This window comes from Cornus florida, unplaced genomic scaffold (assembly GCF_030987335.1).
Source record: "Cornus florida cultivar Cherokee Brave unplaced genomic scaffold, ASM3098733v1 CherokeeBrave_3.0.0_Hap2_Chr04, whole genome shotgun sequence".
NCBI classification, from domain to species: domain Eukaryota; kingdom Viridiplantae; phylum Streptophyta; class Magnoliopsida; order Cornales; family Cornaceae; genus Cornus; species Cornus florida.
In genome coordinates, this window is record NW_026775574.1 from 40,453,476 (window position 1) to 40,470,062 (window position 16,587).

Here is a 16,587-nt window from a genome sequence, read left to right on the forward strand (position 1 = left end):
AAAGTGTGAAAATTCAGCAGTTTCGATCGATCACAAGGATTCTTCGATCGATCGAAAGTTCATCGATTCTAGACTCTCCAAGATGGATCCAAGCTCTTTTGTCCTTATCCAAAGATCTCATAAAGTTCGATCGATCCAACAATTTTCAAATCGATCGAAAAGATTCTATCTTATTCTGTTGTACCACCCTACCTACCACTTTTGTCTCATTCCCCAAAATATCTCAGATCTGTCCTTATCCAAAAAGGCGCCGCCATTGGAGGATCGATCCAGCCAAAGTTTGATAAATCTCAGCCACGTTCGATCGATCACAGCACAGGTTCGATCGGTCGAACCCTCTCAAATATGAAAAAAAATATATCTCCAGCTCATTAAAAGTTGTCTCATTGTGCAATCATTGGAGGAGCCCTTGTGTACGAGCCTAGACCATTGGGTGTGACATTTGAACTACCTATATAAGGAATATAAGCCCTTTTTCACATATGTTTAGAGAGATATTTTTTGATATTCTTAGATACAATTCTTAGAGAGGAAGAAAAGAGAAGAGGAGGCTAGAGACATTCTTGAGAGGCTTTCCATCTTCCTCAAGAAGAAGAGCACTTCTACCATGGAGATAACCCTTGAGGGTTAGAGGACACCATTCATGAGTGGCTAGATATCTTCTTGGGGCTAGAGTTAGCCCTAAGCATGCTTTCTTTACCTTGATTTATGTATTTTTAAGAGGATTTCTGTTGTAATACATGTTTTGACATATTTATATACATAGATCTTGTTTATTCAATGATTTGTGTGGTTTAATATTTTCAATTGATCATTTCATTCTATCCATATATCTATGTATGATAAGATAGATGTTCATGTGTTTATCTCTATCTCTTGTGTTATTGATGCATGTCTATGTGTGTTGATGCTATAGATCTAGAGATTGTCAAGACATAGTGCTTAATAGAATGCTCTTGTAGTTTATTTGATGGTTCATACTCATTTCTTGATGGATTGTGCCTCTCACTTAGTCTAATTAGTTTAAATTTCCATGTCATTAGCTTAGATGTAGTGTAGTTACCTTAGTTGTTAAATGGGAGGACAATCCATACTTATTGTTTGATGTTCCATACTTATGAATGCAAGTAGTATATTTCTCTAATTATGTGATGTGTTTAGATTGTGAGCTTAAAGAAGGATTAATGACTTAGTTTGATGTATTGTGCTATTCATTGTGTTGTTTAGACAATATATACCTAATTTATCATCCATGCTTGTAAAAACAACCACACACACTCACTATTGTTGCAACATATGTTTTCCCCCTCATTAATTGCGTATTGAGTGTATAGAAAGGTGATGCTTAGTGGTGATCTCTAAGTCCTAAGATCTCTCTCTCTTGTTTTCTCTATCCTTTAATTACTTATTTTATAATAAGCTTGTTTAATCTTAATTGTAGTCTAATCAACCAAACAACTTACCTTTGATCACTCGACCTACTAACCCTAAGCATTGTTCCATTACTAGTAACCCTTCAATCCCTTGGGACGATCCCTACTCACCGTTGCTATATTTTTAGTTAATGGTAGTAGTGGCATTTATAAATATAAAACTTGGCTACATTGCACATTCACTATCTTTTGTACATCTTTAGACGTTGGTACAATGACAACACCAAGTTTTTGGCGCCGTTGCCGGGGATCGAATTGGCAACGCCATGTTTTGGAAATAATTAGGGATTAGTACTCTTTTGATCATGTCTTTACTTTATTTTTATTTTCGGTTACTTATTGTGTTTGTTCTTATTTGGCTAGGTGAAATTGAGCAAGAAGGTTAAGCAAAGGAGACTTCAAAGCAAGGAGCTAAGCTAAACACAAAAAGGACTAACAATCTAAAAAAAAATGCAAAGCATAGCAAAGTTTGGAAGTTGAAAATGAATTGAAGTTGCTTAAGGACCCTTTGTGAGATCTTTCTAACTCAAGCTCTAGTTAAATCGTCGGCCCGCGTGCAGGCTTGTTTTTCATTTCTTAGATATATCGTGAGCCCGCGTGGAGGTAATTTACTTTACTTTGCATGTTGTTGAAGCATAGGAGCATGGGATCATTGTATGTGGAAATTTGTTGATTGATTTGTTGCGGGGGTGAAGTGTTTGCTTAATTGGTTTCATTGTTGTGTTTCTTGAATTTTATGCAGTCTTAACCAACCCACCATCATAACCAATAGAAAATCTAGAGGGTCATTTTGGTTATTTAGACCCGAACTTCATGGAACATCTTCCTTTCAACCAATTTCCTCCCGGAGTTCAAGCTCCAATTCCTCCAATGGTCCTTCGTGATCATTATAATCTTTATGAATATCATGCACCAACTTGCATCATGCTTCCTAATGTTGAGGCCAATCAATATGAAATTAAGCTCGAGACCATTCAAATGTGTCCACTCTTTTATGGCTTAAATGGTGAGGAGCCATATAAACACCTTGATGAATTTCTTGAAATATGCTCTACCGTGAGGTATATGAATGTCCCGGAGGAAGTTCTTAAGTTACTTGTCTTCCCTTTTACTCTTAAAAATAAAGCTTAGCATTGGTTCAACAACTTAGGGGCAAATTCAATAACTTCTTGATTATAAATGCAAAATGAATTTTTAAAAAAATTTTACCCCATGAGTTGGACCAATGTTATGCGAACTTCTATTCGTAAATTTTCTCAAAGGGAAGGAGAACTTTTACATGAGGCTTGGGAAAGATTAAATGACTTGCTAAGAAAGTGTCCACATCATGGTATTCCAAAATGGCAAGTTGTCTAATATTTCTATGAAAGCCTATTCGACACTCACAAGGACATGGTTGATACCTCATGTGGAGGATCATATTTTGGGAAGCATGAAGATAATGTTTGGCACCTTTTTGAGAAAATGAGTGAAAATTCATTGCAAAAATGTCACACTTCTCGGTTGAGTCATGATTCTAATAATAAAAAGAAAAATTTGAAAGTATGTCAAATTAAAAGAACAATGGAGATTGTTGCCGAGGTCAAAACTCTAACTCAAAAACTTGATCAATTTTTATTGAGTCAAAAACCGGCACAACAATCATCTCTTCTTCTTAATCATCATTTCATCATTCTTGTGAGCTTTGCATGACTTGTTCAAGTGTATTGTATACTACTTTCAATTGTCCCCATGGACATGTGCTCGATGAACATTATGAACAAGTCAATGACACATTTGCTCACCCTCTTTCAAATGCTTATGTTCAGATGTGGAGTGAGCATTCAAAGCCTTTTCAAGTTAAAATTTTTCAAAACCAATATGTTCCTCCTCACCAAAGAAATAGAGGCTCAAAAGGATTAGTCTCATCTTCTTCTTTTCGTCAAAGAATGGACCATTTCTCTCATCCTCAAGCTTATAATCCTCAAAGTAACTCTAATCACCCTCATGCACTCTCTAGCAACCCCACGTTTGAAGATAAAGTCTTAGTAGCTTTGGGTAGTTTGGAAATGAACACCAATTTGTTGCATTCTCATTCTCAATCGATATCAAAGCTTGAATCTCAAATCAGGATGATAGCTAATGCATTGAATGCGAGAGAAATTGGTGAATTGCCTAGCCAACCCGAAAGGAACCCAAAAGCTCAACATTTTGTGGAAGCAAACTCCACATTGGAGTGTCTTTCCCAAGAGCAAGTGCAAGTAATTACTACTTTGAGAAGTGGCAGACAAGTAGATAATTGAGTTGAACAACCAAGTGAAGATAGTGAACCGGTGAAACCAAAAGTTGACACCTGTCCCGTTTCCAATTCTATTCCTACTTCCCTGGATGAGCATGGTCCTAGAGGGAATCCTCAACCTTCTTCATCATCCCCTCAAATTGCAAAGTCTTATGAGCCAAAAGCTCCATATCCTTATGCTTTGAAAAAAACTTCACCTTTTGGGAGGCAAGAGGGAAAAATCCATGACATGATGGAGGTCTTCAAACAAGTTAATATAAATCTTCCACTCTTGAAGGCGATTAGGTAAATTCCACCTTATGCAAAATTTTTGAAAGATCTTTGCACACAAAAGAGGAAGAGCAAGGGACAAGGCCCTAAAAAGGTGTTCTTAACGGAGCAAGTGAGCTCCATCATCCAACATAACACTCCACCTAAGTTCAAAGATCCCGGTGCTCCGACCATCTTATGTGTAATTGGAACCCATGAAGTTCGTAGAGCTCTTCTTGACTTAGGGGCAAGTGTCAATTTGATTCCTTACTCCGTATATATCCAACTAGGTTTGAATGAATTGAAGGCAACCTCAGTGGTGCTTCAATTGGCCGATAGATCCGTTAAAACACTTAGGGGCATGATTGAGGATATACTCATAAAGGTTGACAAGTTTTACTTTCTGGTTGATTTCGTAGTTCTTGATACCGAACCAGTTGCAAATTCCAGCAATCACATCCCCATCATCTTAGGGAGGCCATTTCTTATTACCGCAAATGCTACCATTAATTGTAGATCCGGTGTCATGGACCTTTCTTTTGGTAATATGATGGTTAAGCTTAATGTTTTCAATGCAAGTCGACATCCCATAGATGAAGACGAGTGTTGTCTCATAGATATCGATGAAGTTGTTGAGGAATCTATCCCCACAGTGGTCATGAAATAACTAACCGAGGATAATCTTTCATCTCTTCTTTTTGAGGACCCTCTTGCATCTTGTCTTCTTGAAATGTATGGTAATTGTAGGTTTGATAGTGAAGGGTCAATGAATGAAGTTAATAATCTAATGGAATCCGTTGCAAGTTTGGATTCCACATTGGAAAGATCCAAAAGAATCTCTTCCTCCACTCTCTAGCACTCCACCGGTTCCATCTCTAGTCTCTCCACCCACTCTTGAGCTTAAAACTTTCCCTCCCGATCTTAAATATGTCTTCCTAGGCCCAAAAAAACCCTTCCGGTCATCATCTCTTCAAAACTTGAAAAAGATCAAGAGAATTCTCTTTTGAATGTGCTTAAAGAAAATAAAGAAGCCGTAGGATGGAGTGTGGCGGATCTAAAAGGAATTGACCCTTCCATTTGTATGCATCGCATTCTTATGGAAGAAGATGCAAAACCTTTTAAAGATGCCCAAAGAAGATTAAATCCAAACATGAAAGAAGTGGTTAAGAAAGAAGTAGTTAAGCTCTTAGATGTCGGCATCATTTATCCAATGTTTGATAGCAAATGGGTGAGTCCAACTCAAGTAGTCCCCAAGAAATTGGGGATTACGGTGGTTGAAAATGCAAAAGGTGAGACAATTTTTAAGCGTACCGCCAATTCATGGCGAGTATGCATTGATTACCGAAAATTAAATGCCGCCACTAGGAAAGATCACTTCCCTTTGCCATTTATTGATCAAATCTTAAAGAGATTGACAGGGCAACAATACTATTGCTTTCTTGATGGCTATTCGGGTTATAATCAAGTAGCCCTTGACCCTTTAGACCAAGAGAAAACCACCTTTACTTGTCCTTTCGGCACATTTGCTTATAGACGGATGCTATTTGGTTTGTGCAATGCCCTTGCCACATTTCAAAGGTGTATGATGTCAATTTTTTTGGACATGGTGGAAGAGTCTCTAGAGGTCTTTATGGATAATTTTTCTGTCTTTGGGTCATCATTTGATGCATGCCTCAAAAACTTGAATTTAGTGCTTAAAAGATGTCGTGAAACAAATCTTGTTTTTAGTTGGGAAAAGAGCCATTTCATGGTTTAAGAAGGTATTGTTTTGGGTCACGTCATATCAAAAAGGGGAATTGAGGTGGATAAAGTGAAAGTTGAGCTCATTTCTGAATTACTTCCACCTTCTACGGTGAAAGAAGTTCGCTCCTTTCTAGGTCATGCCGGCTTCTACTGCCGTTTCATCAAAGACTTTAGTAAAATTGCTAGACCCTTGTGCAATCTTCTCACCAAGGAAACTCCTTTTGTCTTTGATCAAGCATGCCTTGACGCTTTCCATAAATTGCGTGACATGTTATCATCCGCTCCTATTATGCAGCCTTCCAATTGGTCATTTCCATTTGAAATAATGTGTGATGCTTCTGATAATGCCATGAGAGCAGTTTTGGGGCAAAGGGTAGGAAAACTTCCATGCGCTGTATATTATGTAAGCAGGACCCTTTCGGGAGCTTAATTGAATTACTTCACTACCGAGAAGGAATTACTTGCCATAGTATATGCTCTTGACAAATATTGATCCTATCTCTTAGGGTCAAAAGTCATTGTCTATTCTAATCATGCTGCTTTGAAGCACCTCTTGACAAAGAAGGAAACAAAGCCTCGTTTAATAAGATGGATTTTGTTCCTTCAGGAATTTGACTTTGAAATCAAAGATAAGAAAGGTACCAAAAATGTGGTTACCAATTATCTCTCAAGGTTGGTAGTTGAATCTTCCCCTAGCCCACCAATTCGTGATTCATTTGTGGATGAACAACTTTTTCAAGTTTCTATGGACAAATGCCTTGGTTTGCCGACATTGTAAACTATTTGGCAATTGGCAAGTTTCCAACTACTTGGTCAAAGAACGAAAAAAACCGTTTCTTTGCTAACATCCGACATTACTATTGGGAAGATCTTGTCTTATACCGATATTGACTGGATCAAATTGTGAGAAGGTGTATTCCGGAGAGTGAAATTCCAAGCGTTCTTGTGTTTTGTCATACTCTTGCATGCGGTGGGCATTTTAGTGCAAAGAATACCGCCTTGAAGGTTCTTTAAAGTGGGCTCTTTTGGCCCACAATCCATAGAGATGCTTACAATTTTTGCAAGTCATGTGAAAGATGTCAAAAGATGGGTTCAATGTCAAGAAGAGACATGATGCCTTTGACAAATATTCTTGTTGTAGAGATTTTTGATATTTGGGGCATTGATTTCATGGGTCCTTTTCATATATCTTATGGATATTAATACATTTTGCTTGCCATTGATTATGTTTCTAAGTGGGTGAAGGCTTATGCTACCAAAACCAATGACCACTTCGTGGTTATTCAATTCATTAAATCCAATATTTTCACTCGTTTTGGTATGCCAAGAGCAATGATTAGTGATGGGGGAAAGTATTTTTGCAATCAATTCTTAAAGAAACTCTTTCTTATGTACTCCGTTACACATAAAGTCGCTACTCCTTATCATCCTCAAACAAGTGGACAAGTAGAAGTGTCAAACCGGGAAATTAAGCATATTCTTAAGAAAATGGTTAACACAACCCAGAAGGATTGGTCGCGCAAATTGAATGATGCTTTGTGGGCTTACTGAATGGCATACAAGACTCTCATTGGCATGTCTCCTTATAGACTTATTTATGGAAAGCCTTGCCATCTTCCGGTTGAGCTAGAACACAAAGCTTTGTGGGTAGTTAAGAAGCTCAATTTTGACCTTGACAAAGCCGGAGAGAATCGCTTACTCCAATTAAATGAGTTGGAAGAATTGAGGCACAATGCTTATGACAATGCAAAACTCTATAAAGAGAGGACCAAAGCTTTTCATGACAAACACATTAGGAAGAAATCTTTTGAGCCGTGTCAAAAAGCTTGGCTTTTCAACTCTAGGTTAAAACTCTTTCCTGGGAAGTTGCGAACCAAATTGGAAGGTCCATATGAGATCATCTCCATTGCACCGCATGGGGCGGTTAAAATTCAAAGTTTAAAAAATAACAATACTTTCAAGGTGAATGAGCAAAGGTTGAAACCCTATATTGAAGGAAATGTTTTTCAAAGACATATGGAAGCTCCCCTTTTGGTAGATCTAGTCTATGAAGAGATATAGTGATGCATTCATTAGTCTCAAGAGAAAGCTCAATTTTCTACATATTCATGCATGTTTGATCGATCTCAAATAAGGTTCGATCGATCGAACACCCATCCCTGCATCCAATCATTGCTCTGTTCCATCGATCTGAAATTTCCTGCATAAATTTGCTCTCTGTGTGTCGATCGAATTTCATCCTAGATCGATCTGAGTTATTCAAGATCGATCGAACTTTCTCTTCGATCGATCTCAGTTCCATACTTAGAAATTTTTTGAATCCCTATATATTTCACCTCTCTGTACATCGTTCGAACTTCTCTGCAGGATTTCATTATTTCGATTGATCGAACATTAGATCGATCTGAAGCTTTTTAAATATATATATATATATATATATATATATATATATATATTTATATTTTCAAATTTTTTAAAGCAGCATTACGTCTAGCTAGAGACGTTAAACTTAGCAATCATTGTTTATATTTTCTTACATATTATTTAATCTTGTTTACTCAAAAAAAAAAAAAAAAAAAAAAAAACTATAATATTTTACCATTGTGCTCTTATGTGTAGTCATGCTACTTTCATATTTTCTATAGGGCTTGATCTCATATCTCTCTTTCATCTTGTGTTATATTACTTTATAATGCATGATTTGATTATTCTTATCCCATTTGATATTTGATGTGGGTTTGCTAGTATAGTTATTCAAGTAGGTTGTTGATTCCAAGTTTGGGGGAGACGTCTTTCGAATTGGATCATTGCCGAGCTTCATGTCTTTGCCACCACGGTATACTCTCATTTTCATTGTTCTCATTGCACATTGAGGACAATGTGCGGTTTACGTTTGGGGGTAAGGTGACTTTGTTGCATTCTACTTAAGTTGAGACTTAATTGCATGATTGACATTTGGGATCCATCTTAGCTATGATTTTAATCTTTTGAGGACTATATTGTTTAAAATTTAAAAATTGCTTGATTTGAGAGTCCAATACTCTTTGTATGCCTTATGGATGCCATTTGGGAGTAAACACTTGTGGTCCACATCATCCTGATTTTGTGATTGTTTTGAGATTCACTTTAGGATTCTACACTAGCACAGACGCACACTAGCATTCATTTGTGGGGTACATGCTTTGTTGATTATTGAATTGGTTATATCCCAATTGGGTTAGTAGTGCATTGAAAACTTTCATTTTGATAAAGGTGGATAACAAACCCTTTTCATTAAGTAGCTGGGATTCTAGCCTCATCAAGCACTGAATTTCTCATGCCGAAAGGTGAAGGGCCCAAACTCTAGGTTAATAATTGAACTTGAAAAAAAAAAAAAAAAAAAAAAAAAGTTGCAAAAGCAATAAAAAAAGTGAGGACTTCTCCCAAAAGGTGAGAAGTGGGAAATGATTAGATGGAAGTTGTTTTGATTTGTATCATAGTTGATTTGAGCTTGTAAGTCCTTAGGGGTGTTTGAACGCCTAATGCCCTAAAGCCGTCTGGTTTGGGAGTCATTGACCTAACGCTCGACCTCATGGATCGCTAGAAAGCTTAATAGATCAATATATTGCACCATGCTTCCATCCTTGATCCTTATGATTAGAAAAAAAAAAAAAAAAATCGAGTGAAAAGAATAAGCGCACCTAGTTTAATAAAGCTTTAATAAAATGTCCACTCTTTGTCTTGATGATCGGTACTAGATTTGTGTGCTAGTTTGAGGGTAAGGATGTGATCATTTCTTTAGTTGGTTTAGCAACATATTTGATGCCGATCCACTCAAAAAGGATTCTAGTGTTGTTTTGACTTGCATGATCATCTTCTTGATGTGTGGAGGACCATACTTGCTTGCTTGATGTTGAGATTTTGGGAGATTGCTTGGAAAGGGTTGAAAAATTGCATACTTGATGTAGTTTTCTCCCAATGCTTGTTTGTAATATTGGTACCTCTTTTGTGAGATTGAGCTTAATGTTTGTGGGTATCATTTTTAGAAACCTTCACGAGACTTCACTCGTCCACTAGGGGTAACCTAGGGGTTTAAAAGGCTTGTTGCATATGCTAAATGCAATCGTGTTCCCTACGAAAGTGGTGTTATCCATTTATTGCTTTTTAGTTTATACTTGTATAGTTGTTCATTTCATTCCTTTACTTTGTAGTTTATTGCTATGGACTAGCAATATTTAAGTTTGGGGGTGTGATGAGCGCATTTAAACTACTTAAGCTTAGGTATTCTAGGACCTTTATCTATCTTACTTTCTCGTTTTAGACTAATTTCGTATTATTGCCCTTTTTAGGTGCTTATCCCCAAAATAAGCTAATTCAGCCAAATAAGAGCTTAAAAGAAGCTAACTCAAGCTGGATAGAAGAAAGGAGCAAAGTGGAAGCAGATTGAAGCAAAGTGTGAAAATTCAGCAGGTTCGATCGATCACAAGGATACTTCGATCGATCGAAAGTTCATCGATCTAGACTCTCCAAGACGGATCCAAACTCTTTTGTCCTTATCCAAAGATCTCATAAAGTTCGATCGATGCAACAATTCTCAGATCGATCGAAAAGATTCCATCTTATCCTGTTGTACCACCCTACACACCACTTTTGTCTCATTCCCCAAAATATCTCAGATCTGTCCTTATCCAAAAAGGCGCTGCCATTGGAGGATCGATCCAACTAAAGTTTGATAGATCTCAGCCATGTTCGATCGATTATAGCACATGTTCGATCGATCGAACCCTCTCAAATCCGGGAAAAAATATATCTCAAGCTCATTAAAAGTTGTCTCATTGTGCAATCATTGGAGGAGCCCTTGTGTACGAGCCTAGACCATTGGGTGTGACATTTGAGCTACTTATATAAGGAATATAAGCCACTTTTATACATATGTTTAGAGAGATAGTTTTTGATAGTCTTAGGTACAATTCTTATAGAGGAAGAAAAGAGAAGAGGAGGCTAGAGACATTCTTGAGAGGTTTTCCATCTTCCTCAAGAAGAAGAGCACTTCTACCATAGAGATAGCCTATGAGGGTTGGAGGACACCATTCATGAGTGGCTAGATATCTTCTTGTGGCTAGAGTTAGCCCTAAGCATGCTTTCTTTACCTTGATTTATGTATTTTTGAGGGGATTTGTATTGTAATACATATTTTAACATATTTATATACATAGATCTTGTTTGTTCAATGATTTATGTGGTTTAATTCTTCCAATTGATCATTTCATTCTATCCATATGTCTATGTATACTAGGATAGATGTTCATGTGTTTATCTCTATCTCTTGTGTTGTTGATGCATGTCTATGTGTGTTGATACTATAGATTTAGAGATTATCAAGACATAATGCTTAATAGAATGCTCTTGTAGTTTATTTGATGGTTCATATTCATTTCTTGATGGATTGTGCCTCTCCCTTAGTTTAATTAGTTTAAATTTCCATGTCATTAGCTTAGATATAGTGTAGCTACCTTAGTTGTTAAATGGGAGGACAATCCATGCTTGTTGTTTGATGTTCCATACTTATGAATGCAAGTAGTATATTTCTCTAATTATGTGATGTGTTTGGATTGTGAGCTTAAAGAAGGATTAATGACTTAGTTTGATGTATTGTGCCATTCATTGTATTATTTAGACAATATATACTTAATTGGTTATCCATGCTTGTAAAAACAACCACACACACTCACTATTGTTGCAACATATGTTTTCCCCCTCATTAATTGTGAATTGAGTATATAGAAAGGTGATGCTTAGTGGTGATCTCTAAGTCCCAAGAGTATTAGGTTTCGCTCTTCATCGAAATACTTGGTAATGGCATTCCGCTCACGAGCAATCATATCCTATTCTCTATTCCATTTCTCTATCCTTTAATTACTTGTTTTATAATAAGCTTGTTTAATCTTAATTGTAGCTTAATCAACCAAACAACCTATCTTTGATCACTCGACCTACTAACCCTATGCATTATTCCATTACTAGTAGCCCTTCAATCCCTTAGGACGATCCCTACTCACCCTTGCTATATTTTTAGTTAATGGTAGTAGTGGCATTTATAAATGTAAAACTTGGCTACATTGCACATTCACTATCTTTTGCACATCTTTAGACGTTGACCAACTTTCAACCCTAAGGACTTAATGCCCACTTTTTCAATGTTCGGATAGTGTCTATACTTCAATCTTGTTATGCATTTTGTACATATATATAATACCACTAATTTCAAAAGGATAGTCCTGGTATTTATTTTATTGTTTAAATTGTATTTTTAGTTGCTGAAGTGGTTATGTGTTAATTTAATTGATTTCATGGTTGTTAGTTATTTAATTATTTTCATTATTTTTGATTTAATTGAATTTAATTGTTTTAATTTAATTATTTTAAATTGACTTAAACGTGACTGTATTGCACACATATAGTTTTGCATTAGGTTTTAAATTTGTATGGTAGCCGACGTTGATTTTAACACAGGATGGTATATGGGGCCTAGTTAGGCTCTGTCTCTAATCTTACAAGGATTAGGGTTTTAGGGATTAAAGCTTGTAAATACACCATGATAATATAAGTCTAGGGTTACAATCAGAGCACTTAGTTCACAGACGTAACCTAGGTTCTGTAAATAAACAAATAGAGGGTTGAGAACAGAGTATTGTAAGGTCTGCCAAGGGGAGGATTTAGGAGGACAATGGTGCAAGGCTAAAGGCAAGTTCTAACCTCATCTCTTTCCCTTTTACTCGTGTTCTTTGCATGCCTAAGTGGTTCCAGGAAATCTTTAAATGGAATTAATTGACTATGCATGTTTAGAACTTATTACATCAGTATGTGTTGAAACTTGTTATAAACTGCTTGTCATATGTCCAACTGTGTAATTTTTCTTTTAAATTACTGTTAATCAATGCATGAAGGAGGTAGATGGGTTTTCTTTGGGTAGGTTTGAACACAAATAAAAGTGTTAGAAGCTGTAACAGAGAGGGACAGATGTAGTACAGTCAAATGGAGACAAAGCAAGCAGACATAGGAGAGGGGGAAGAGGAGACGGCTCCATGGAACCATGGAGCCGGCTCTACATGTTAGGAGCCGACTCTACCATGGTTTGGAGTCGGCTCTACCATGGTTGGAGGCAGCTCCACCTTGTGGGAGCCTGCTCTTCTTGTGTATTTTTCCAGTTTTGAGTTTCTGCGACTTTTGGATTGATTTTTGACATGGCAGATATGTTTAGGAGTTGTGAATGGGAACTGTGGTTGATGTATGAGATTAATATAGGTCTACAGAGGGCTTGTTAATGCATATTCAACAAATTAATATTATTGTTTGGGATAGTATAAAATTTCTAAGATAACTAGTGGACTGTCTTGGAGATTTAGGATTTAAACTACACAACTTTAGGTGTAGCAGTTTATTTGGGAATGGAGTTAGGTTCTATTCATGTTTTTGTGGTGGACTATAAGCATGTAGGACTATAGAATGAATTACATGCCTATAATGGATGAAAGATGTATACTTACATTAACTGTTTTATTCACTCCTGAACAACTGTATAGTATTATAGGATAAGTATGTAAAGTTGTAAAACAAATCTGTCATACTTACTTGGATTTAATTAAAGGTTATATATATGGTTTGTATTATCCATCATGGAACTGTGTGAAGGAGTGTTGAATAGGCTTGTTAAATAACAAAGTTTTAACATGTTTAATGTGAAGCAGTTGATGTTTACAATTGAGTGATTGACTGTCGATTGTTGGATATTCTGTATAGTTGATAATTACTTTTATTACTCGTATTGTCAACTTTGGATGTTGGATTATTGTTGAATATACTATATAGTTGATAATTACATTTATTACCTGCGTTGTCAACTGTGGATGTTGGATTACATACACCGGTATGGGACGGTGGCATGCTTAGGTTTGGATTAGTTTCAAAATACTAAATCCTACCTAGACGGAATGAGGGAATGGATATTAAAATAAATCCTACTTATAATTGAGTCAAAGAAGCTGCATAAGCTGAATAACTACTCGGATTACTCGTAAGTTATGTTAAGTCAAAGAAGCTGCACAAGCTGAATGACTAACTGGACTTTTTATGGTTAGGACGGACTTTAAATATATGTTATGGTACTACGATCTGAGCTTGAGTCTCAGAGTCGTCGGTTAGGGAGCGTATATGCAATAGGATGCGTAGCTGGATATGAGAGGTTGAGGTATACCCTGTTAGGTCTAGGTACTCATGCCCACCTTTGTGCACGTTTTCGCATGTTGCCTTCTATTCAGGTTGAGACCCCTTCCATCGTCCAGTGAGAGTCCTGTAGTGTGAATATACTTATGTAATGACTATTAGCTATTGTTGAATTGCTTAGGATGTATATGCGTATCGAGTTTCTGCTTGGATTGTAAAATGTTAGAACTTGTTCGTGGGCCTGACCCACTTCTATTTTTCAGGTACTCGTCAGTTTCAGACTTAGACCTGATCGTGCTGAACAGAGATTACTACTCACTCTTCCGACTACGTATGACTTCTTTCCATGATTTACTTTGGATATTCTTTTAGTAGTTTCATTTTAGTTTGGATTTTTATTAGGGGTCCACTCGAGATGGATTCCCGAGTTGTTTAATCTATTGGAGGTTTTTTTGGATTTCTGGTTTTTCTACGCATTAAAGTTAAAGGATTTTATTTTTAGAATTCATTCAGCTTTTATTTATTTCTTAATTCATTTTTGTATTCCGTGTTCGTTTTAAAATATTAATTGTTTGATATTCCTTCGGGTTTGAGCCTGGGCCTGATCAACCCGTGTCTCGGATCCGAGGGGTATCACAACATACAACTTATAACTAAAAGAACTTTATGAACCAAATGATGACCACCATGCTCCTAAGGCCAAAGTGGCGCACACACACACCATGATTTACTCACAAGTAAATATATCAAAATGTTACAATACTAAAACAATATAAACTACCCATTATCTATATAATCAAGTCTTTAAAACTACAAAGGCAAATTACATGAACAAGTCACAAAGTGAATCAAATCAAGGTACTACTATATAATCAACCTATGAAATCTATTCATGCTAGTATACTATAAGTTTCAAATCCATGAATTAAATAACATAGTATCAAATACACAATTAAATCATTGACAATAAATATCTAGAATTTCTATAATTACACTAATGAAATCTCTAAATTTCAAAACATCACCAATTGAAACAATATTAACACAAGTTAAAGATCATGTAAAAGCCTTAAACAATATAAAGCCTTAAGTTAATTTCATGCAATATACATCTAGATACAACCCTAGAATTCGAAATATATGCATACAGTGTATATTAACCTCAAGAACACATGAAAACACTAAGAGTATAAACATACGACATTCCCTACCTCACTAGAGGATTGAACCTCTAGAATCCAAGGCAAACGAAAGCAAATGGAGAAACCGAACAAAGGTGTTCTAGTAATGAAAGTGAGGAAGATTCTGTCTTCAAGGCAGAAGACCAAAATTTTAAGGGAAGGGGTTCGAAATTTAAGAATGGAAGCTAGGGTTTCAAGGTTTATCAATGTACCTCACTAAAGGATTGTTCCTTTAGAATCCAAGGCAAACAAAAGTAAATGGAGAAACTGAGAAAATATGTTTTAGAGAAGGAAGAGAGGGAACTTTTATTTTCAAGGTGGAAGACCAAAATCCCAAGGGAAAGGGGTTGAATTTCAGAAATGGAAGCTAGGGTTTCAAGGTTTATCAATGGTGGTTTTTGTGAGGAAGACAACTATCTCTAACTTTTCCACTAACTAAATTCCTTTGATAGTCAAATAGACTATACCAACACTACCTCTCACGTTCACATACACATCCACCCTCCACTTGTCACCATCCTAGGCCTTCTCACAAGAATCAATCTAGGCTTTACACTTGTCACCATCCTCCAATTGTAAGTCAACAAGTTACCCCGTAGAAAGTGTGACACTTGTCACTATTTTTCCCTATTTGCAAGTTAGTCCCTCCACTAAATACCACAAAGAATAATTGCTAAGAGGTTCCTAAGGCAAAATATCTCAAAAAACTTAATTACACAAATAACGCCGAAAAACGAATCTTTTTTTTCCGAAGAATCTATGCATTCATACCCCTATAAAATAAAAATAAACGAGCATGATTTTCAATAAATTTTAGACTTATGCGGGTAGTAAAAGATTAAATAACGCAATGTACGTGGTACCGAAAATCGGTTCCAGACACCGAAACCTACTTCGGGTCAAACAAAACCCTTAAGCCACAAGAAAAAAATATAAACAACTAAATAAACAAACAAACAAATAATAAATAATAAATAATAAATAATAAATAATAAAAAAATAACCTTAAAAAAAGAAAAGATGACATGGTCATCACAGGCTTTCAATAAGTCTTGCTAATGTTTGGATAACGCGATTGCATGGGACTTGCTACGTGTCACAGGGCCCGCCAAGGTACTTCCATCACTTGATGTGTTCTTGGCCTTCGTGCCACTTTTCATGGTGGCTTTGGTGTTGACTTTTGCAGTAGCGATGTTCTTTTGGACTTTCTTGTCTGTCTGATCCTTAGCGGGAGCCATGGATTTTGATAGAGCAGAAACTTGATAATAGGAGAAAGAGATGAAAGGCAAAGGATGTCGCACAGGGCACGCCAGAAATTTGTACACACAAATTTCGTAAGTTGCAAATAAAGAACGAAATAGGGAGCAAGATATAATTTTAGTAATTTATGATAAATAAAAGGGATACAATCCTCTGTAATATTCTTTACAAAGAATAAAGTCTTCTGATTCGATCTCCTTTGTTGGTATTTAAGGGCTACACGAGTTTGATCTTGAATCAC